Source organism: Oncorhynchus nerka, unplaced genomic scaffold (assembly GCF_034236695.1).
Source record: "Oncorhynchus nerka isolate Pitt River unplaced genomic scaffold, Oner_Uvic_2.0 unplaced_scaffold_1363, whole genome shotgun sequence".
In the NCBI taxonomy this organism is placed as follows: Eukaryota; Metazoa; Chordata; class Actinopteri; order Salmoniformes; family Salmonidae; genus Oncorhynchus; species Oncorhynchus nerka.
The window spans coordinates 60,526-81,788 of record NW_027039987.1 but is presented as its reverse complement, the minus strand read 5'-3'; the positions used below and the strand labels follow the sequence as shown (position 1 = coordinate 81,788).

General features: G+C 45.3%; 1 pseudogene; it reads left to right on the top strand.

Moving 5' to 3' along the window:
* The first annotated feature begins 9,857 nt into the window (after positions 1-9,857).
* On the top strand, positions 9,858-11,315 carry LOC135568881 (G-protein coupled receptor 151-like; annotated as a pseudogene).
* The last annotated feature ends 9,948 nt before the right edge of the window (positions 11,316-21,263 follow it).

Genomic DNA, 21,263 nt, shown 5'->3' with positions numbered 1-21,263 from the left:
AGCTGAGTGTAGAGGAGTCAGTTAGCTGAGCAGAGGAGGGAGTCAGTTAGCTGAGTAGAGGAGGGAGTCTGTTAGCTGAGTAGAGGAGGGAGTCAGTTAGCTGAGTGGAGGAGGGAGTCAGTTAGCTGAGTAGAGGAGGGAGTCTGTTAGCTGAGTAGAGGAGGGAGTCTGTTAGCTGAGTAGAGGAGGGAGTCAGTTAGCTGAGTAGAGGAGGGAGTCTGTTAGCTGAGTAGAGGGGGGAGTCTGTTAGCTGAGTAGAGGAGGGAGTCAGTTAGCTGAGTAGAGGAGGGAGTCTGTTAGCTGAGTAGAGGAGAGAGTCAGTTAGCTGAGTGTAGAGGAGTCAGTTAGCTGAGTAGAGGAGGGAGTCAGTTAGCTGAGTAGAGGAGGGAGTCTGTTAGCTGAGTAGAGGAGGAGTCAGTTAGCTGAGTGGAGGAGGGAGTCAGTTAGCTGAGTAGAGGAGGAGTCTGTTAGCTGAGTAGAGGAGGGAGTCTGTTAGCTGAGTAGAGGAGGGAGTCTGTTAGCTGAGTAGAGGAGGGAGTCAGTTAGCTGAGTAGAGGAGGGAGTCAGTTAGCTGAGTAGAGGAGGGAGTCAGTTAGCTGAGTAGAGGAGGGAGTCTGTTAGCTGAGTAGAGGAGGGAGTCTGTTAGCTGAGTAGAGGAGGGAGTCTGTTAGCTGAGTAGCGGAGGGAGTCTGTTAGCTGAGTAGAGGAGGGAGTCAGTTAGCTGTGTAGAGGAGGGAGTCAGTTAGCTGAGTGTAGAGGAGAGAGTCAGTTAGCTGAGTGTAGAGGAGGGAGTCAGTTAGCTGAGTGTAGAGGAGGGAGTCAGTTAGCTGAGTAGAGGAGGGAGTCAGTTAGCTGAGTAGAGGAGGGAGTCAGTTAGCTGAGTAGAGGAGGGAGTCAGTTAGCTGAGTGGAGAGGAGGGAGTCTGTTAGCTGAGTAGAGGAGGGAGTCTGTTAGCTGAGTAGAGGAGGGAGTCAGTTAGCTGAGTAGAGAGGAGTCAGTTAGCTGAGTAGAGGAGGGAGTTAGTTAGCTGAGTGTAGAGGAGGGAGTCTGTTAGCTGAGTGTAGAGGAGTCAGTTAGCTGAGTAGAGGAGAGAGTCAGTTAGCTGAGTGTAGAGGAGGGAGTCAGTTAGCTGAGTAGAGGAGGGAGTCATTTAGCTGAGTAGAGGAGAGAGTCAGTTAGCTGAGTAGAGAAGGGAGTCAGTTAGCTGAGTAGAGGAGAGTCAGTTAGCTGAGTAGAGGAGGAGTCTGTTAGCTGAGTAGAGGAGGGAGTCAGTTAGCTGAGTAGAGGAGAGAGTCAGTTAGCTGAGTAGAGGAGGGAGTCAGTTACCTGAGTAGAGGAGAGAGTCAGTTAGCTGAGTGTAGAGGAGGGAGTCTGTTAGCTGAGTGTAGAGGAGGGAGTCTGTTAGCTGAGTAGAGGAGAGAGTCAGTTAGCTGAGTGTAGAGGAGTCAGTTAGCTGAGTAGAGGAGGGAGTCAGTTAGCTGAGTAGAGGAGGGAGTCAGTTAGCTGAGTGGAGGAGGGAGTCAGTTAGCTGAGTAGAGGAGGGAGTCTGTTAGCTGAGTAGAGGAGGGAGTATGTTAGCTGAGTAGAGGAGGGAGTCTGTTAGCTGAGTAGAGGAGGGAGTCAGTTAGCTGAGTAGAGGAGGGAGTCAGTTAGCTGAGTAGAGGAGGGAGTCTGTTAGCTGAGTAGAGGAGGGAGTCTGTTAGCTGAGTAGAGGAGGGAGTCTGTTAGCTGAGTAGAGGAGGGAGTCTGTTAGCTGAGTAGAGGAGGGAGTCAGTTACCTGAGTAGAGGAGAGAGTCAGTTAGCTGAGTGTAGAGGAGGGAGTCTGTTAGCTGAGTGTAGAGGAGGGAGTCTGTTAGCTGAGTAGAGGAGAGAGTCAGTTAGCTGAGTAGAGGAGGGAGTCAGTTAGCTGAGTAGAGGAGGGAGTTAGTTAGCTGAGTGTAGAGGAGGGAGTCTGTTAGCTGAGTGTAGAGGAGTCAGTTAGCTGAGTAGAGGAGAGAGTAAGTTAGCTGAGTGTAGAGGAGGGAGTCAGTTAGCTGAGTAGAGGAGGGAGTCAGTTAGCTGAGTAGAGGAGAGAGTCAGTTAGCTGAGTAGAGAAGGGAGTCAGTTAGCTGAGTAGAGGAGGGAGTCAGTTAGCTGAGTAGAGGAGGGAGTCTGTTAGCTGAGTAGAGGAGGGATTCCGTTAGCTGAGTAGAGGAGGGCGTCTGTTAGCTGAGTAGAGGAGGGAGTCAGTTAGCTGAGTGTAGAGGAGGGAGTCTGTTAGCTGAGTGTAGAGGAGGGAGTCTGTTAGCTGAGTGTAGAGGAGGGAGTCTGTTAGCTGAGTAGAGGAGGGAGTCTGTTAGCTGAGTAGAGGAGGGAGTCTGTTAGCTGAGTAGAGGAGGGAGTCTGTTAGCTGAGTGTAGAGGAGGGAGTCTGTTAGCTGAGTGGAGGAGGGAGTCAGTTAGCTGAGTGGAGGAGGGAGTCAGTTAGCTGAGTAGAGGAGGGAGTCAGTTAGCTGAGTGGAGGAGGGAGTCAGTTAGCTGAGTAGAGGAGGGAGTCAGTTAGCTGAGTAGAGGAGGGAGTTAGTTAGCTGAGTGTAGAGGAGTCAGTTAGCTGAGTAGAGGAGGGAGTCAGTTAGCTGAGTGGAGGAGGGAGTCAGTTAGCTGAGTAGAGGAGGGAGTCAGTTAGCTGAGTAGAGGAGGGAGTCAGTTAGCTGAGTGTAGAGGAGTCAGTTAGCTGAGTGTAGAGGAGGGAGTCAGTTAGCTGAGTGTAGAGGAGGGAGTCTGTTAGCTGAGTGTAGAGGAGGGAGTCAGTTAGCTGAGTAGAGGAAGGAGTCAGTTAGCTGAGTGGAGGAGGGAGTCAGTTAGCTGAGTGGAGGAGGGAGTCAGTTAGCTGAGTGTAGAGGAGTCAGTTAGCTGAGTGTAGAGGAGGGAGTCAGTTAGCTGAGTGGAGGAGGGAGTCAGTTAGCTGAGTAGAGGAGAGAGTCAGTTAGCTGAGTAGAGGAGAGAGTCAGTTAGCTGAGTAGAGGAGAGAGTCAGTTAGCTGAGTGTAGAGGAGGGAGTCAGTTAGCTGAGTAGAGGAGAGAGTCAGTTAGCTGAGTAGAGGAGGGAGTCAGTTAGCTGAGTAGAGGAGAGAGTCAGTTAGCTGAGTAGAGGAGGGAGTCAGTTACCTGAGTAGAGGAGAGAGTCAGTTAGCTGAGTGTAGAGGAGGGAGTCTGTTAGCTGAGTGTAGAGGAGGGAGTATGTTAGCTGAGTAGAGGAGAGAGTCAGTTAGCTGAGTGTAGAGGAGTCAGTTAGCTGAGTAGAGGAGGGAGTCAGTTAGCTGAGTAGAGGAGGGAGTCTGTTAGCTGAGTAGAGGAGGAGTCAGTTAGCTGAGTGGAGGAGGAGTCAGTTAGCTGAGTAGAGGAGGGAGTCTGTTAGCTGAGTAGAGGAGGGAGTCTGTTAGCTGAGTAGAGGAGTCTGTTAGCTGAGTAGAGGAGGAGTCAGTTAGCTGAGTAGAGGAGGGAGTCAGTTAGCTGAGTAGAGGAGGGAGTCAGTTAGCTGAGTAGAGGAGGGAGTCTGTTAGCTGAGTAGAAGAGGGAGTCTGTTAGCTGAGTAGAGGAGGGAGTCTGTTAGCTGAGTAGAGGAGGGAGTCTGTTAGCTGAGTAGAGGAGGGAGTCAGTTAGCTGTGTAGAGGAGGGAGTCAGTTAGCTGAGTGTAGAGGAGAGAGTCAGTTAGCTGAGTGTAGAGGAGGGAGTCAGTTAGCTGAGTGTAGAAGAGGGAGTCAGTTAGCTGAGTAGAGGAGGGAGTCAGTTAGCTGAGTAGAGGAGGGAGTCAGTTAGCTGAGTAGAGGAGGGAGTCAGTTAGCTGAGTGGAGAGGAGGGAGTCTGTTAGCTGAGTAGAGGAGGGAGTCTGTTAGCTGAGTAGAGGAGGGAGTCAGTTAGCTGAGTAGAGGAGGGAGTCAGTTAGCTGAGTAGAGGAGGGAGTTAGTTAGCTGAGTGTAGAGGAGGGAGTCTGTTAGCTGAGTGTAGAGGATTCAGTTAGCTGAGTAGAGGAGAGTCAGTTAGCTGAGTGTAGAGGAGGGAGTCAGTTAGCTGAGTAGAGGAGGGAGTCATTTAGCTGAGTAGAGGAGAGAGTCAGTTAGCTGAGTAGAGAAGGGAGTCAGTTAGCTGAGTAGAGGAGGGAGTCAGTTAGCTGAGTAGAGGAGGGAGTCTGTTAGCTGAGTAGAGGAGGGAGTCAGTTAGCTGAGTAGAGGAGAGAGTCAGTTAGCTGAGTAGAGGAGGGAGTCAGTTACCTGAGTAGAGGAGAGAGTCAGTTAGCTGAGTGTAGAGGAGGGAGTCTGTTAGCTGAGTGTAGAGGAGGGAGTCTGTTAGCTGAGTAGAGGAGAGAGTCTGTTAGCTGAGTGTAGAGGAGTCAGTTAGCTGAGTAGAGGAGGGAGTCAGTTAGCTGAGTAGAGGAGGGAGTCTGTTAGCTGAGTAGAGGAGGGAGTCAGTTAGCTGAGTGGAGGAGGGAGTCAGTTAGCTGAGTAGAGGAGGGAGTCTGTTAGCTGAGTAGAGGAGGGAGTCTGTTAGCTGAGTAGAGGAGGGAGTCTGTTAGCTGAGTAGAGGAGGGAGTCAGTTAGCTGAGTAGAGGAGGGAGTCAGTTAGCTGAGTAGAGGAGGGAGTCAGTTAGCTGAGTAGAGGAGGGAGTCAGTTACCTGAGTAGAGGAGAGAGTCAGTTAGCTGAGTGTAGAGGAGGGAGTCTGTTAGCTGAGTAGAGGAGGGAGTCAGTTAGCTGAGTAGAGGAGGGAGTCAGTTAGCTGAGTAGAGGAGGGAGTTAGTTAGCTGAGTGTAGAGGAGGGAGTCTGTTAGCTGAGTGTAGAGGAGTCAGTTAGCTGAGTAGAGGAGAGAGTCAGTTAGCTGAGTGTAGAGGAGGGAGTCAGTTAGCTGAGTAGAGGAGGGAGTCAGTTAGCTGAGTAGAGGAGAGAGTCAGTTAGCTGAGTAGAGAAGGGAGTCAGTTAGCTGAGTAGAGGAGGGAGTCAGTTAGCTGAGTAGAGGAGGGAGTCTGTTAGCTGAGTAGAGGAGGGAGTCAGTTAGCTGAGTGTAGAGGAGGGAGTCTGTTAGCTGAGTGTAGAGGAGGGAGTCTGTTAGCTGAGTGTAGAGGAGGGAGTCTGTTAGCTGAGTAGAGGAGGGAGTCAGTTAGCTGAGTAGAGGAGGGAGTCAGTTAGCTGAGTAGTGGAGGGAGTCTGTTAGCTGAGTAGAGGAGGGAGTCAGTTAGCTGAGTGGAGGAGGGAGTCAGTTAGCTGAGTAGAGGAGGGAGTCAGTTAGCTGAGTAGAGGAGGGAGTCTGTTAGCTGAGTAGAGGAGGGAGTCAGTTAGCTGAGTAGAGGAGGGAGTCTGTTAGCTGAGTAGAGGAGGGAGTCAGTTAGCTGAGTAGAGGAGGGAGTCAGTTAGCTGAGTGGAGAGGAGGGAGTCTGTTAGCTGAGTAGAGGAGGGAGTCTGTTAGCTGAGTAGAGGAGGGAGTCAGTTAGCTGAGTAGAGGAGGGAGTCAGTTAGCTGAGTAGAGGAGAGAGTCAGTTAGCTGAGTGTAGAGGAGGGAGTCTGTTAGCTGAGTAGAGGAGGGAGTCAGTTAGCTGAGTAGAGGAGGGAGTCAGTTAGCTGAGTAGAGGAGGGAGTTAGTTAGCTGAGTGTAGAGGAGGGAGTCTGTTAGCTGAGTGTAGAGGAGTCAGTTAGCTGAGTAGAGGAGAGAGTCAGTTAGCTGAGTGTAGAGGAGGGAGTCAGTTAGCTGAGTAGAGGAGGGAGTCAGTTAGCTGAGTAGAGGAGAGAGTCAGTTAGCTGAGTAGAGAAGGGAGTCAGTTAGCTGAGTAGAGGAGGGAGTCAGTTAGCTGAGTAGAGGAGGGAGTCTGTTAGCTGAGTAGAGGAGGGAGTCAGTTAGCTGAGTGTAGAGGAGGGAGTCTGTTAGCTGAGTGTAGAGGAGGGAGTCTGTTAGCTGAGTGTAGAGGAGGGAGTCTGTTAGCTGAGTAGAGGAGGGAGTCAGTTAGCTGAGTAGAGGAGGGAGTCAGTTAGCTGAGTAGTGGAGGGAGTCTGTTAGCTGAGTAGAGGAGGGAGTCAGTTAGCTGAGTGGAGGAGGAGTCAGTTAGCTGAGTAGAGGAGGAGTCAGTTAGCTGAGTAGAGGAGGGAGTCTGTTAGCTGAGTAGAGGAGGAGTCAGTTAGCTGAGTAGAGGAGGGAGTCTGTTAGCTGAGTAGAGGAGGGAGTCAGTTAGCTGAGTAGAGGAGGGAGTCAGTTAGCTGAGTGGAGAGGAGGGAGTCTGTTAGCTGAGTAGAGGAGGGAGTCTGTTAGCTGAGTAGAGGAGGGAGTCAGTTAGCTGAGTAGAGGAGGGAGTCAGTTAGCTGAGTAGAGGAGAGAGTCAGTTAGCTGAGTGTAGAGGAGGGAGTCAGTTAGCTGAGTAGAGGAGGGAGTCAGTTAGCTGAGTAGAGGAGAGAGTCAGTTAGCTGAGTAGAGAAGGAGTCAGTTAGCTGAGTAGAGGAGGGAGTCAGTTAGCTGAGTAGAGGAGGGAGTCTGTTAGCTGAGTAGAGGAGGAGTCAGTTAGCTGAGTAGAGGAGGGAGTCTGTTAGCTGAGTAGAGGAGGGAGTCAGTTAGCTGAGTGTAGAGGAGGGAGTCTGTTAGCTGAGTGTAGAGGAGGGAGTCTGTTAGCTGAGTTTAGAGGAGGGAGTCTGTTAGCTGAGTAGAGGAGGGAGTCAGTTAGCTGAGTAGAGGAGGGAGTCAGTTAGCTGAGTAGTGGAGGGAGTCTGTTAGCTGAGTAGAGGAGGGAGTCAGTTAGCTGAGTGGAGGAGGGAGTCAGTTAGCTGAGTAGAGGAGGGAGTCAGTTAGCTGAGTAGAGGAGGGAGTCTGTTAGCTGAGTAGAGGAGGGAGTCAGTTAGCTGAGTAGAGGGGGGAGTCTGTTAGCTGAGTGTAGAGGAGGGAGTCAGTTAGCTGAGTAGAGGAGGGAGTCAGTTAGCTGAGTAGAGGAGGGAGTCAGTTAGCTGAGTAGAGGAGGGAGTCAGTTAGCTGAGTGGAGGAGGGAGTCAGTTAGCTGAGTAGAGGAGGGAGTCAGTTAGCTGAGTAGAGAGGGAGTCTGTTAGCTGAGTAGAGGAGGGAGTCAGTTAGCTGAGTAGAGGAGGAGTCAGTTAGCTGAGTAGAGGAGGAGTCAGTTAGCTGAGTAGAGGAGGGAGTCAGTTAGCTGAGTAGAGGAGAGAGTCAGTTAGCTGAGTAGAGGAGGGAGTCAGTTAGCTGAGTGTAGAGGAGTCAGTTAGCTGAGTGTAGAGGAGGGAGTCTGTTAGCTGAGTAGAGGAGGGAGTCAGTTAGCTGAGTAGAGGAGGGAGTCAGTTAGCTGAGTGTAGAGGAGGGAGTATGTTAGCTGAGTAGAGAAGGGAGTCAGTTAGCTGAGTGTAGAGGAGGGAGTCAGTTAGCTGAGTGTAGAGGAGGGAGTCAGTTAGCTGAGTAGAGGAGGGAATCAGTTAGCTGAGTGGAGAGGAGGGAGTCAGTTAGCTGAGTAGAGGAGGGAGTCTGTTAGCTGAGTAGAGGAGGGAGTCTGTTAGCTGAGTGTAGAGGAGGGAGTCTGTTAGCTGAGTGGAGGAGGGAGTCAGTTAGCTGAGTGGAGGAGGGAGTCAGTTAGCTGAGTAGAGGAGGGAGTCAGTTAGCTGAGTGGAGGAGGGAGTCAGTTAGCTGAGTAGAGGAGGGAGTCAGTTAGCTGAGTGTAGAGGAGGGAGTCAGTTAGCTGAGTAGAGGAGGGAGTCAGTTAGCTGAGTGTAGAGGAGGGAGTCAGTTAGCTGAGTAGAGGAGGGAGTCAGTTAGCTGAGTAGAGGAGGGAGTCAGTTAGCTGAGTGGAGGAGGGAGTCAGTTAGCTGAGTAGAGGAGAGAGTCAGTTAGCTGAGTAGAGGAGGGAGTCAGTTAGCTGAGTGTAGAGGAGTCAGTTAGCTGAGTGTAGAGGAGGGAGTCTGTTAGCTGAGTAGAGGAGGGAGTCAGTTAGCTGAGTAGAGGAGGGAGTCAGTTAGCTGAGTGTAGAGGAGGGAGTATGTTAGCTGAGTAGAGAAGGGAGTCAGTTAGCTGAGTGTAGAGGAGGGAGTCAGTTAGCTGAGTGTAGAGGAGGGAGTCAGTTAGCTGAGTAGAGGAGGGAATCAGTTAGCTGAGTGGAGAGGAGGGAGTCAGTTAGCTGAGTAGAGGAGGGAGTCTGTTAGCTGAGTAGAGGAGGGAGTCTGTTAGCTGAGTGTAGAGGAGGGAGTCTGTTAGCTGAGTGGAGGAGGGAGTCAGTTAGCTGAGTGGAGGAGGGAGTCAGTTAGCTGAGTAGAGGAGGGAGTCAGTTAGCTGAGTGGAGGAGGGAGTCAGTTAGCTGAGTAGAGGAGGGAGTCAGTTAGCTGAGTGTAGAGGAGGGAGTCAGTTAGCTGAGTAGAGGAGGGAGTCAGTTAGCTGAGTGTAGAGGAGGGAGTCAGTTAGCTGAGTAGAGGAGGGAGTCAGTTAGCTGAGTAGAGGAGGGAGTCAGTTAGCTGAGTGGAGGAGGGAGTCAGTTAGCTGAGTAGAGGAGGGAGTCAGTTAGCTGAGTAGAGGAGGGAGTCAGTTAGCTGAGTGTAGAGGAGGGAGTCAGTTAGCTGAGTGGAGGAGGGAGTCAGTTAGCTGAGTGTAGAGGAGGGAGTCAGTTAGCTGAGTGTAGAGGAGGGAGTCAGTTAGCTGAGTGGAGGAGGGAGTCAGTTAGCTGAGTGTAGAGGAGTCAGTTAGCTGAGTGTAGAGGAGGGAGTCTGTTAGCTGAGTAGAGGAGGGAGTCTGTTAGCTGAGTAGAGTGGTCAGTTAGCTGAGTAGAGTGGTCAGTTAGCTGAGTAGAGTGGTCAGTTAGCTGAATAGAGTGGTCAGTTAGCTGAGTAGAGTACCACACGGAGTGCCCTTGTGCAAGCAGGCACCAGATGTGCCACAGAATTGAATAAGGCCTGCCTGGATAAAGCAAAAAGATATTATTAGACTGAGAGGAAAGACCACGGGCAGTAAATATGAATAATCATACCTAAAGATAACCTAACAGAGAACACTGAAGCTCTATAAATGTGTTATGCTACACACAGGACTGTACAGATTCTGGGAAGATTCAACCCTCCTGTCCAGCAGCCTCTTGATTTGAGGGGTTAGTAATGAGGCGCTGCCATTACAGTCCCCCTATTCTCTCCTGTAGACGTTCAGTCTCCTTCTTAATCTCTGTGTTGTAGTTCATAACGCTTCCCCTTTACAGACAGCTCTATGGTGGTGCCATGTATCTTCCTAACAGGCCTTCTCAACAAGGAGGTGAGAGCCTGGTGTGGGTGCCATTGTAACCCACACAGACAGACACACACCTTCCTACTCCATAAGGTTCTAGCAGTCTTTTTTAATTTTTTATTTTTAAAGGTAAAAATAGTAACGTCGTGCAATTCTAAAAAATAAAATAAAAATCCAAGGCTTATGACGTGTTCATGACGTGTTCATATGATATCTACGGGACCAGGGGTCGTCAACACAAGCCACTGAACACTGGACAATAGGTCCTAACTTTGGCCTATTTTAGTTTGAATGAATTGAATGTCTTTTAGAAAATAAGCCTTTAGTCAATTTTTTTGAATGTAAAGTGTAGATTTTGCCGAAAGCACACTTCAAGTACCCTTCCTCTCAGAATAGTACCCTGGAGCCACAGCCATCAATGACGAAAGTGGTCGACGACAACAATAAACGGCAGCACTTGAAATAGCTTGCCTGCCAGTCCGCTCAACCACTACATGTCTTATCAGATAGCAGCATTTCGGCACCACAGCTCAGGGACAGATCTTTCTTTCTAAGGGAAAAATCTAGAGATCAATCCATTTGAACTAGTTGATTACCGCATATAAAAAATATTTTTAAAAACTAAAAACACAGATTACAGAAAATATGGATTTTGACCGACCGATGAACGTTTCATTTTTGACTTTACCGGGGAGTTCAACTACTCCACGGTGTGAACGCCAGGTCAGTCCTCCCTGTTATTCTGATAGGGATCTGTTGGACTGGAGTCATAGGGAACCTTCTGGTACTACTGAGTCTCGTCCACGACCTGAGAAACAGGACAGCATCCGAAGTCAAAGCGCTACTTGCCGGTCTGAGCTCTACAGACCTATTGATCACACTGTTGTGTGCACCTGTGCGCGCAGTCACCTACTACAGACAGACCTGGATCTTGGGAAGCTTGTTGTGCCAAACAGCGGATTGGTTTCAGCACTCCTGCCTGGTCGCCAAAACGTTCACCCTGGCGGCAACAACCGGGGCAAGATGTACCTTTGTTTCAGGCTCCTCTGATAGCAAATATTTTAGCCACATGCACATCTATGGAGCCCTGGCTTCCATCTGGATAGCATCACTGGTCTCCTCCACCCCTCTTACGATATTCACGTCTTTACAGCCATACCATGACGTCAAGCTGTGCGTAACTGAAATACCATTTTGCGCATCTGGGTTCATGGATGTGTTCTACAAGATCTACCCAACCCTAACTTACCTGGTGCCCATTCTCTTTACCGTTGTGCACTACACCAAGACACTACTGGACACGAAGCCGAAGGGGGACCTTGACGTGACCAGTGTTCAACCCCAGGACAAGGGGGCCACTGCGGTGTGGTTATCTGTCAGTGTGGCCAACGCGCTCATGCTACTGCCTGAATGGAGCTCATGGACTTGGGCTCGGTTGGGATACAGTAACAACTACACACCTCCTGTGGGGTTCGTCATCTTCTCTCAGGTCCTCATGTACTCATGTAGCTCTCTGTCTCCCATCATATTCCTCACCGCATATGAAGACGTGCGTCATGGGCTCAAAAGTCTGTGGCTTTTCAGAACTTGCAGACGCTCGAAACGCACCAGTATTAGCACAAGTCCAAATATGGAGGAGCACGGAGCAGAGGGAAGAGGAGCCATTGTCATCTATCCACTCGTGGACTTGAAACATGCGTCTTTGGAGACGCCAGAGGGGTGCGATCTGCTTACAGACACTGCAGCGCGGAAGATCTTTCCTGACTTGGAACACTTTTGGACAGAGCGAGTGGACACGCACGATCCACTTCCGTGGGAGTCACAGGAGGAAAAATCATACTTTAAATCCTGAATTGATCTGAGCGGACGGTGAGACAGACGATTTTGGGATGAATATATTCTTGCTGTCCCACATATTATTTGGAAATGGTCCTCTTTCTGATTTATATGCGTTAGCCTAACTATTGTATTAAAATTACATCTTTTTCGCATTATTCATACACTCAGAATTCGTTGCTTCATCTTCAGTAGCCTACCTCTCCTTGTTGTGCATGAGAGTTCAATTGCGTGGTCTCAGTGGGTGTTCTCACTAAGTAGAGTACATGGGCGGAGAATCAAGTCGCAGTTAACTTAAATATTAAATTAAATTGAATATGATTAGAATGTAGTTTACTACAGTGTCTGTAAATAAATATTGATAATGGAACAAAGAGGGTGCTCAACCAACGTGAGTCGAAGTACAATGAAAAGCATGTCATTATGATTGAAAGGCACAACTCGCACATAGGTGACCATAGGTTAGGTTACTATGATCACTTGATGTAAAATGGGACCCAACGGGGCCATATAGTAGGCTTCACACAACCTGTTATTCTGCTCTGTGGTGTCCAAATTGTCCTAAATCCAGCAGGCTGAACACAACAAAAAAATGCAATTTCAGAATGTTGGGGAGACATGACCCCCTCTCCCCCGTCCCCGGGGAATGTTGGGGGAGACATGACCCCCTCTCCCCGTCCCGGGGAAAGTTGGGGAGACATGACCCCCTCTCCCCGTCCCCAGGGGAAAGTTGGGAGACATGACCCCCTCTCCCCGTCCCCAGGGAAAGTTGGGGGAGACATGACCCCCTCTCCCCGTCCCGGGGGAAAGTTGGGGAGACATGACCCCCTCTCCCCGTCCCCAGGGAATGTTGGGGAGACATGACCCCCTCTCCCCGTCCCGGGGAAAGTTGGGGAGACATGACCCCCTCTCCCCGTCCCCAGGGAATGTTGGGGAGACATGACCCCCTCTCCCCCGTCCCCAGGGAATGTTGGGGCGACATGAACCCCTCTCCCCCGTCCCCAGGGAATGTTGGGGAGACATGACCCCCTCTCCCCGTCCCCAGGAATGTTGGGGAGACATGACCCCCTCTCCCCCGTCCCCGGGGAATGTTGGGGAGACATGACCCCCTCTCCCCCGTCCCCGGGGAAAGTTGCACCCCTGGTACATTTTATAAATAGATCCAATTGTGTTTAAACAGTGATGTTTTTAGTTAGTCATGTTTTTAATAATAACAGTCATGTTTTTAATAATAACAGTCATGTTTTTAATAATAACAGTCATGTTTTTAGTAATAACAGTCATGTTTTTAATAATAACAGTCATGTTTTTAGTAATAACAGTCATGTTTTTAATAACAGTCATGTTTTAGTAATAACAGTCATGTTTTTAATAACAGTCATGTTTTTAATAACAGTCATGTTTTTAATAACAGTCATGTTTTAGTAATAACAGTCATGTTTTTAATAACAGTCATGTTTTTAATAACAGTCATGTTTTTAATAACAGTCATGTTTTAGTAATAACAGTCATGTTTTTAATAACAGTCATGTTTTTAATAACAGTCATGTTTTTAATAACAGTCATGTTTTAGTAATAACAGTCATGTTTTAGTAATAACAGTCATGTTTTTAATAACGGTCATGTTTTTAATAACAGTCATGTTTTTAGTAATAACAGTCATGTTTTAGTAATAACAGTCATGTTTTTAATAACGGTCATGTTTTTAATAACAGTCATGTTTTTAATAATAACAGTCATGTTTTTAATAACAGTCATGTTTTTAATAACAGTCATGTTTTTAATAACAGTCATGTTTTTAGTAATAACAGTCATGTTTTAGTAATAACAGTCATGTTTTAGTAATAACAGTCATGTTTTTAATAACGGTCATGTTTTTAGTAATAACAGTCATGTTTTTAATAACAGTCATGTTTTTAGTAACAGTCATGTTTTTAATAACAGTCATGTTTTTAATAATAACAGTCATGTTTTTAGTAATAACAGTCATGTTTTTAATAATAACAGTCATGTTTTTAATAACAGTCATGTTTTAGTAATAACAGTCATGTTTTTAGTAATAACAGTCATGTTTTTAATAATAACAGTCATGTTTTTAATAACAGTCATGTTTTTAATAACAGTCATGTTTTTAATAATAACAGTCATGTTTTTAATAACAGTCATGTTTTAGTAATAACAGTCATGTTTTTAATAACAGTCATGTTTTTAATAACAGTCATGTTTTTAATAACAGTCATGTTTTTAATAATAACAGTCATGTTTTTAATAACAGTCATGTTTTTAATAACAGTCATGTTTTTAATAATAACAGTCATGTTTTTAATAACAGTCATGTTTTTAATAACAGTCATGTTTTTAATAACAGTCATGTTTTTAATAACAGTCATGTTTTTAGTAATAACAGTCATGTTTTTAGTAATAACAGTCATGTTTTTAATAACAGTCATGTTTTTAGTAACAGTCATGTTTTTAGTAATAACAGTCATGTTTTTAATAATAACAGTCATGTTTTTAATAACAGTCATGTTTTTAATAACAGTCATGTTTTTAGTAACAGTCATGTTTTTAGTAATAACAGTCATGTTTTTAATAATAACAGTCATGTTTTTAATAATAACAGTCATGTTTTTAATAACAGTCATGTTTTTAATAACAGTCATGTTTTTAATAACAGTCATGTTTTTAATAACAGTCATGTTAATACTCACTGATGCTGGTTATCCTCTTTGCATGATCCTAATGAGCTAGATGCCCAAACATAATATGCTCTACGATGTTTAATGTTAGTATTAGCCTAACTATTTGGAAAGTTCTTGAAACTGCATGTCTATTTGGTGTTTGTGCAATTATATTATCAAACTACCTTGAGTTGATTCATTTTACTATTTTCCAGACAACTGATTGCGGGAATACAGTATGTTACAATATGTAAACTGAGTATTTACAAAACATTAGGAACAGCTGCTCTTTCCATGACATAGACTGACCAGGTGAATCCAGGTGAAAGCTGCTCTTTCCATGACATACACTGACCAGGTGAATCCAGGTGAAAGCTGCTCTTTCCATGACATACACTGACCAGGTGAATCCAGGTGAAATCTGCTCTTTCCATGACATAGACTGACCAGGTGAATCCAGGTGAAAGATATGATCCCGTATTGCTGTCACTTGTTAAATCCACTTCAAATCAGTGTAGATGAAGGGGAGGAGTCATGTAGATGAAGGGGAGGGGTCATGTAGATGAAGGGGAGGAGTCATGTAGATGAAGGGGAGGAGACTGGTTAAATAAGGATGTTTAAGCCATTCAGAGGGTGAATGGGCAAGACAAAATATTTAAGCGCCTTTGAATGAGGTATTGCAGTAGGTGCCAGAAACACCGGTTTGAGGTGGTGTGTGTGTGTGTGTGTGGGGGGGGGGGGGGGTTGGTACAGTCAGTGTGTATCCACACCATTATACTGTAAGTCCAATGTAAATACCTTCCTATAAGAGCCACTTGATATAAACTGGGACCCAACAGGGCCATATAGTAGGCTTGATATAACCTGGCACCCAACAGGGCCATGTAGTAGGCTTGATATAAACTGGGAACCAACAGGGCCATATAGTAGGCTTGATATAAACTGGGACCCAACAGGGCCATATAGTAGGCTTCATATAAACTGGGACCCAACAGGGCCATATAGTAGGCTTGATATAAACTGGGACCCAACAGGGCCATATAGTAGGCTTGATATAAACTGGGACCCAACAGGGCCATATAGTAGGCTATATATAAACTGGGACCCAACAGGGCCATATAGTAGGCTTGATATAAACTGGGACCCAACAGGGCCATATAGTAGGCTATATATAAACTGGGACCCAACAGGGCCATATAGTAGGCTTGATATAAACTGGGAACCAACAGGGCCATATAGTAGGCTATATATAAACTGGGACCCAACAGGGCCATATAGTAGGCTATATATAAACTGGGACCCAACAGGGCCATATAGTAGGCTATATATAAACTGGGACCCAAACAGGGCCATATAGTAGGCTTGATATAAACTGGGACCCAACAGGGCCATATAGTAGGCTATATATAAACTGGGACCCAACAGGGCCATATAGTAGGCTATATATAAACTGGGACCCAACAGGGCCATATAGTAGGCTTGATATAAACTGGGACCCAACAGGGCCATATAGTAGGCTTGATATAAACTGGGACCCAACAGGGCCATATAGTAGGCTTGATATAAACTGGGACCCAACAGGGCCATATAGTAGGCTATATATAAACTGGGACCCAACAGGGCCATATAGTAGGCTTGATATAACCTGGGAACCAACAGGGCCATATAGTAGGCTTGATATAATCTGGGAACCAACAGGGCCATATAGTAGGCTTGATATAATCTGGGAACCAACAGGGCCATATAGTAGGCTTGATATAACCTGGGAACCAACAGGGCCATATAGTAGGCTTGATATAACCTGGGAACCAACAGGGCCATATAGTAGGCTTGATATAACCTGGGAACCAACAGGGCCATATAGTAGGCTTGATATAACCTGGGAACCAACAGGGCCATATAGTAGGCTTGATATAACCTGGGACCCAACAGGGCCATATACAGGCAGCCTCTGAAACAAGCTCCTTGTTCCTGAACTGTTATCATTTTCTCCCGCAGTGTAATCATTAATATGTTTTATAAATAACTGGTGCTGTTTGGTGTAGTGATTAATATGTTTGATAAATAACCAACACTTTTTGGTGTAATGGTAGACAGGGTATTTCCAGTTAGTGTGCCTCCGTATGATGACATTGAAAACAGAGTCAGATGGATAGGTAATGCTGATTTTAATAAGATTTAAAGTCAATTATCTTATTGACATGATTGATTGATTAATGTATATGTAGAATCTTGTTCATTTCTAGTCATCGTTGGTCTGCAGTAGAATCTTGTTCATTTCCAGTCATCGTTGGTCTGCAGTAGAATCTTGTTCATTTCCAGTCATCGTTGGTCTGCAGTAGAATCTTGTTCATTTCCAGTCATCGTTGGTCTGCAGTAGAATCTTGTTCATTTCCAGTCATCGTTGGTCTGCAGTAGAATCTTGTTCATTTCCAGTCATCGTTGGTCTGCAGTAGAATCTTGTTCATTTCCAGTCATCGTTGGTCTGCAGTAGAATCTTGTTCCCGAGGTTTATGGTCTGATCCGCCTTCCAGTTTCTATGAAGTAGATTTCAATTTTACTTCCTGTATCATAATCACATTATTGATTCATTCAATGATTGATTGATCTAAAGAATGGACATCATGAAGACCATGAAATAACCAAAAAAAATACTAATTCCATACACCAATCTAGGAAATATTTCCCTCATCCTCCAGCTTTAATAGAATCTTGTCCCGCAGGTACAAGGCTCGTTCCTCCTCTCTGTCTCTGTAGAAGGACGAACAGATCTTCCTCCTGATCCTCCTGGTGAACACCTGTCATAATAACATCGTAATATGATACATGGCATTTGCAGAAGCTTTTATCCAAACGTTACGTAGAGTAGTAACGTTTTCAAACGGGTGGCAGCAAACAAAAGTGCCGAACTCTACCTACTGAGCTACAGAGGACCACCTCTCACCTCTCCCAGAATCATGACCAGGGCGGTGAGGAAGAGGGCTGCGGTGGTGGAGAGGACAGACGGGTCTGGGGGGGACAGGGGACGTACGCAGTCCGGGGGCAACAGCATGATCGTGTAGTGATACTCTTTGTTCATTTCTCCAGCAGGTTCACGGATAAAGCCAATGATTAGGACTGTAATCTAAAAACAGAGACAGAGGGTGGACCTTTGTGGATGGTAATACAGCTGATACTGTTGATACGGGTAGCGTAACCAGGTAATGTAACCAGGTAACGTAACCATGTAATGTAACCAGGTAACGTAACCAGGTAATGTAACCAGGTAACGTAACCAGGTAACGTAACCAGGTAACGTAACCAGGTAACGTAACCAGGTAACGTAACCGGGTAACGTAACCGGGTAACGTAACCATGTAACGTAACCGGGTAACGTAACCGGGTAACGTAACCGGGTAACGTAACCAGGTAACGTAACCAGGTAACGTAACCAGGTAACGTAACCAGGTTACGTAATCTAACCAGGTAACGTAACCAGGTAATCTAACCAGGTAGTGTAACCAGATAATCTAACCAGGTAATCTAAACAGGAAATCTAACCAGGTAATCTAACCAGGTAGTGTAACCAGGTAATCTAACCAGGTAATCTAACCAGGTAATCTAACCAGGTAGTGTAACCAGGTAATCTAACCAGGTAGTGTAACCAGGTAATCTAACCAGGTAATCTAACCAGGTAATCTAACCAGGTAGTGTAACCAGATAATCTAACCAGGTAACGTAACCAGGTAATCTAACCAGGTAGTGTAACCAGGTAATCTAACCAGGTAATCTAACCAGGTAGTGTAACCAGGTAATCTAACCAGGTAATCTAACCAGGTAGTGTAACCAGGTAATCTAACCAGGTAATCTAACCAGGTAATCTAACCAGGTCATCTAACCAGGTAGTGTAACCAGGTAATCTAACCAGGTAACGTAACCAGGTAGTGTAACCAGATAATCTAACCAGGTAACGTAACCAGGTAATCTAACCAGGTAATCTAACCAGGTAATCTAACCAGGTAACGTAACCAGGTAGTGTAACCAGGTAATCTAACCAGGTAGTGTAACCAGGTAATCTAACCAGGTAATCTAACCAGGTAATCTAACCAGGTAATCTAACCAGGTAGTGTAACCAGGTAATCTAACCAGGTAACGTAACCAGGTAATCTAACCAGGTAGTGTAACCAGGTAATCTAACCAGGTAGTGTAACCAGGTAATCTAACCAGGTAATCTAACCAGGTAATCTAACCAGGTAGTGTAACCAGATAATCTAACCAGGTAACGTAACCAGGTAATCTAACCAGGTAGTGTAACCAGGTAATCTAACCAGGTAATCTAACCAGGTAGTGTAACCAGGTAATCTAACCAGGTAATCTAACCAGGTAGTGTAACCAGGTAATCTAACCAGGTAATCTAACCAGGTAATCTAACCAGGTCATCTAACCAGGTAGTGTAACCAGGTAATCTAACCAGGTAGTGTAACCAGGTAATCTAACCAGGTAACATAACCAGGTAATCTAACCAGGTAACGTAACCAGGTAGTGTAACCAGATAATCTAACCAGGTAACGTAACCAGGTAATCTAACCAGGTAATCTAACCAGGTAATCTAACCAGGTAACGTAACCAGGTAGTGTAACCAGATAATCTAACCAGGTAATGTAACCAGGTAACGTAACCAGGTAGTGTAACCAGATAATCTAACCAGGTAATCTAACCAGGTAACGTAACCAGGTAATGTAACCAGGTAATCTAACCAGGTAACGTAACCAGGTAATCTAACCAGGTAACGTAACCAGGTAATGTAACCAGATAATCTATCCAGGTAATCTAACCAGGTAACGTAACCAGGTAATCTAACCAGGTAATCTAACCAGGTAATCTAACCAGGTAGTGTAACCAGATAATCTAACCAGGTAACGTAACCAGGTAATCTAACCAGGTAATCTAACCAGGTAATCTAACCAGGTAACGTAACCAGGTAGTGTAACCAGGTAATGTAACCAGGTAATCTAACCAGGTTGTGTAACCAGGTAATGTAACCAGGTAGTGTAACCAGGTAATCTAACCAGGTAGTGTAACCAGGTAATGTAACCAGGTAATGTAACCAGGTAATCTAACCAGGTAATGTAACCAGGTAATCTAACCAGGTAGTGTAACCAGATAATCTAACCAGGTAATCTAACCAGGTAGTGTAACCAGATAATCTAACCAGGTAGTGTAACCAGGTAATGTAACCAGGTAATCTAACCAGGTAATGTAACCAGGTAATCTAACCAGGTAGTGTAACCAGATAATCTAACCAGGTAATGTAACCAGGTAATGTAACCAGGTAACGTAACCAGGTAATCTAACCAGATAATCTAACCAGGTAATCTAACCAGATAATCTAACCAGGTAGTGTAACCAGGTAATCTAACCAGGTAGTGTAACCAGGTAATGTAACCAGGTAATCTAACCAGGTAATGTAACCAGGTAATCTAACCAGGTAGTGTAACCAGGTAATCTAACCAGGTAGTGTAACCAGATAATCTAACCAGGTAATCTAACCAGGTAATCTAACCAGGTAACGTAACCAGGTAATCTAACCAGGTAATCTAACCAGGTAATCTAACCAGGTAATCTAACCAGGTAGTGTAACCAGATAATCTAACCAGGTAATCTAACCAGGTAGTGTAACCAGATAATCTAACCAGGTAATCTAACCAGGTAGTGTAACCAGGTAATCTAACCAGGTAATCTAACCAGGTAATCTAACCAGGTAGTGTAACCAGATAATCTAACCAGGTAACGTAACCAGGTAATCTAACCAGGTAGTGTAACCAGGTAATCTAACCAGGTAATCTAACCAGGTAGTGTAACCAGGTAATCTAACCAGGTAATCTAACCAGGTAGTGTAACCAGGTAATCTAACCAGGTAATCTAACCAGGTAATCTAACCAGGTAGTGTAACCAGGTAATCTAACCAGGTAGTGTAACCAGGTAATCTAACCAGGTAACATAACCAGGTAATCTAACCAGGTAACGTAACCAGGTAGTGTAACCAGATAATCTAACCAGGTAACGTAACCAGGTAATCTAACCAGGTAATCTAACCAGGTAATCTAACCAGGTAACGTAACCAGGTAGTGTAACCAGATAATCTAACCAGGTAGTGTAACCAGGTAATCTAACCAGGTAATCTAACCAGGTAATCTAACCAGGTAATCTAACCAGGTAGTGTAACCAGGTAATCTAACCAGGTAACGTAACCAGGTAATCTAACCAGGTAGTGTAACCAGGTAATCTAACCAGGTAGTGTAACCAGGTAATCTAACCAGGTAATCTAACCAGGTAATCTAACCAGGTAGTGTAACCAGATAATCTAACCAGGTAACGTAACCAGGTAATCTAACCAGGTAGTGTAACCAGGTAATCTAACCAGGTAATCTAACCAGGTAGTGTAACCAGGTAATCTAACCAGGTAATCTAACCAGGTAGTGTAACCAGGTAATCTAACCAGGTAATCTAACCAGGTAATCTAACCAGGTCATCTAACCAGGTAGTGTAACCAGGTAATCTAACCAGGTAGTGTAACCAGGTAATCTAACCAGGTAACATAACCAGGTAATCTAACCAGGTAACGTAACCAGGTAGTGTAACCAGATAATCTAACCAGGTAACGTAACCAGGTAATCTAACCAGGTAATCTAACCAGGTAATCTAACCAGGTAACGTAACCAGGTAGTGTAACCAGATAATCTAACCAGGTAATGTAACCAGGTAACGTAACCAGGTAGTGTAACCAGATAATCTAACCAGGTAATCTAACCAGGTAACGTAACCAGGTAATGTAACCAGGTAATCTAACCAGGTAACGTAACCAGGTAATCTAACCAGGTAACGTAACCAGGTAATGTAACCAGATAATCTAACCAGGTAATCTAACCAGGTAGTGTAACCAGATAATCTAACCAGGTAACGTAACCAGGTAATCTAACCAGGTAATCTAACCAGGTAATCTAACCAGGTAACGTAACCAGGTAGTGTAACCAGGTAATGTAACCAGGTAATCTAACCAGGTAGTGTAACCAGGTAATGTAACCAGGTAGTGTAACCAGGTAATCTAACCAGGTAGTGTAACCAGGTAATGTAACCAGGTAATGTAACCAGGTAATCTAACCAGGTAATGTAACCAGGTAATCTAACCAGGTAGTGTAACCAGATAATCTAACCAGGTAATCTAACCAGGTAGTGTAACCAGATAATCTAACCAGGTAGTGTAACCAGGTAATGTAACCAGGTAATCTAACCAGGTAATGTAACCAGGTAATCTAACCAGGTAGTGTAACCAGATAATCTAACCAGGTAATGTAACCAGGTAATGTAACCAGGTAACGTAACCAGGTAATCTAACCAGATAATCTAACCAGGTAATCTAACCAGATAATCTAACCAGGTAGTGTAACCAGGTAATCTAACCAGGTAGTGTAACCAGGTAATGTAACCAGGTAATCTAACCAGGTAATGTAACCAGGTAATCTAACCAGGTAGTGTAACCAGGTAATCTAACCAG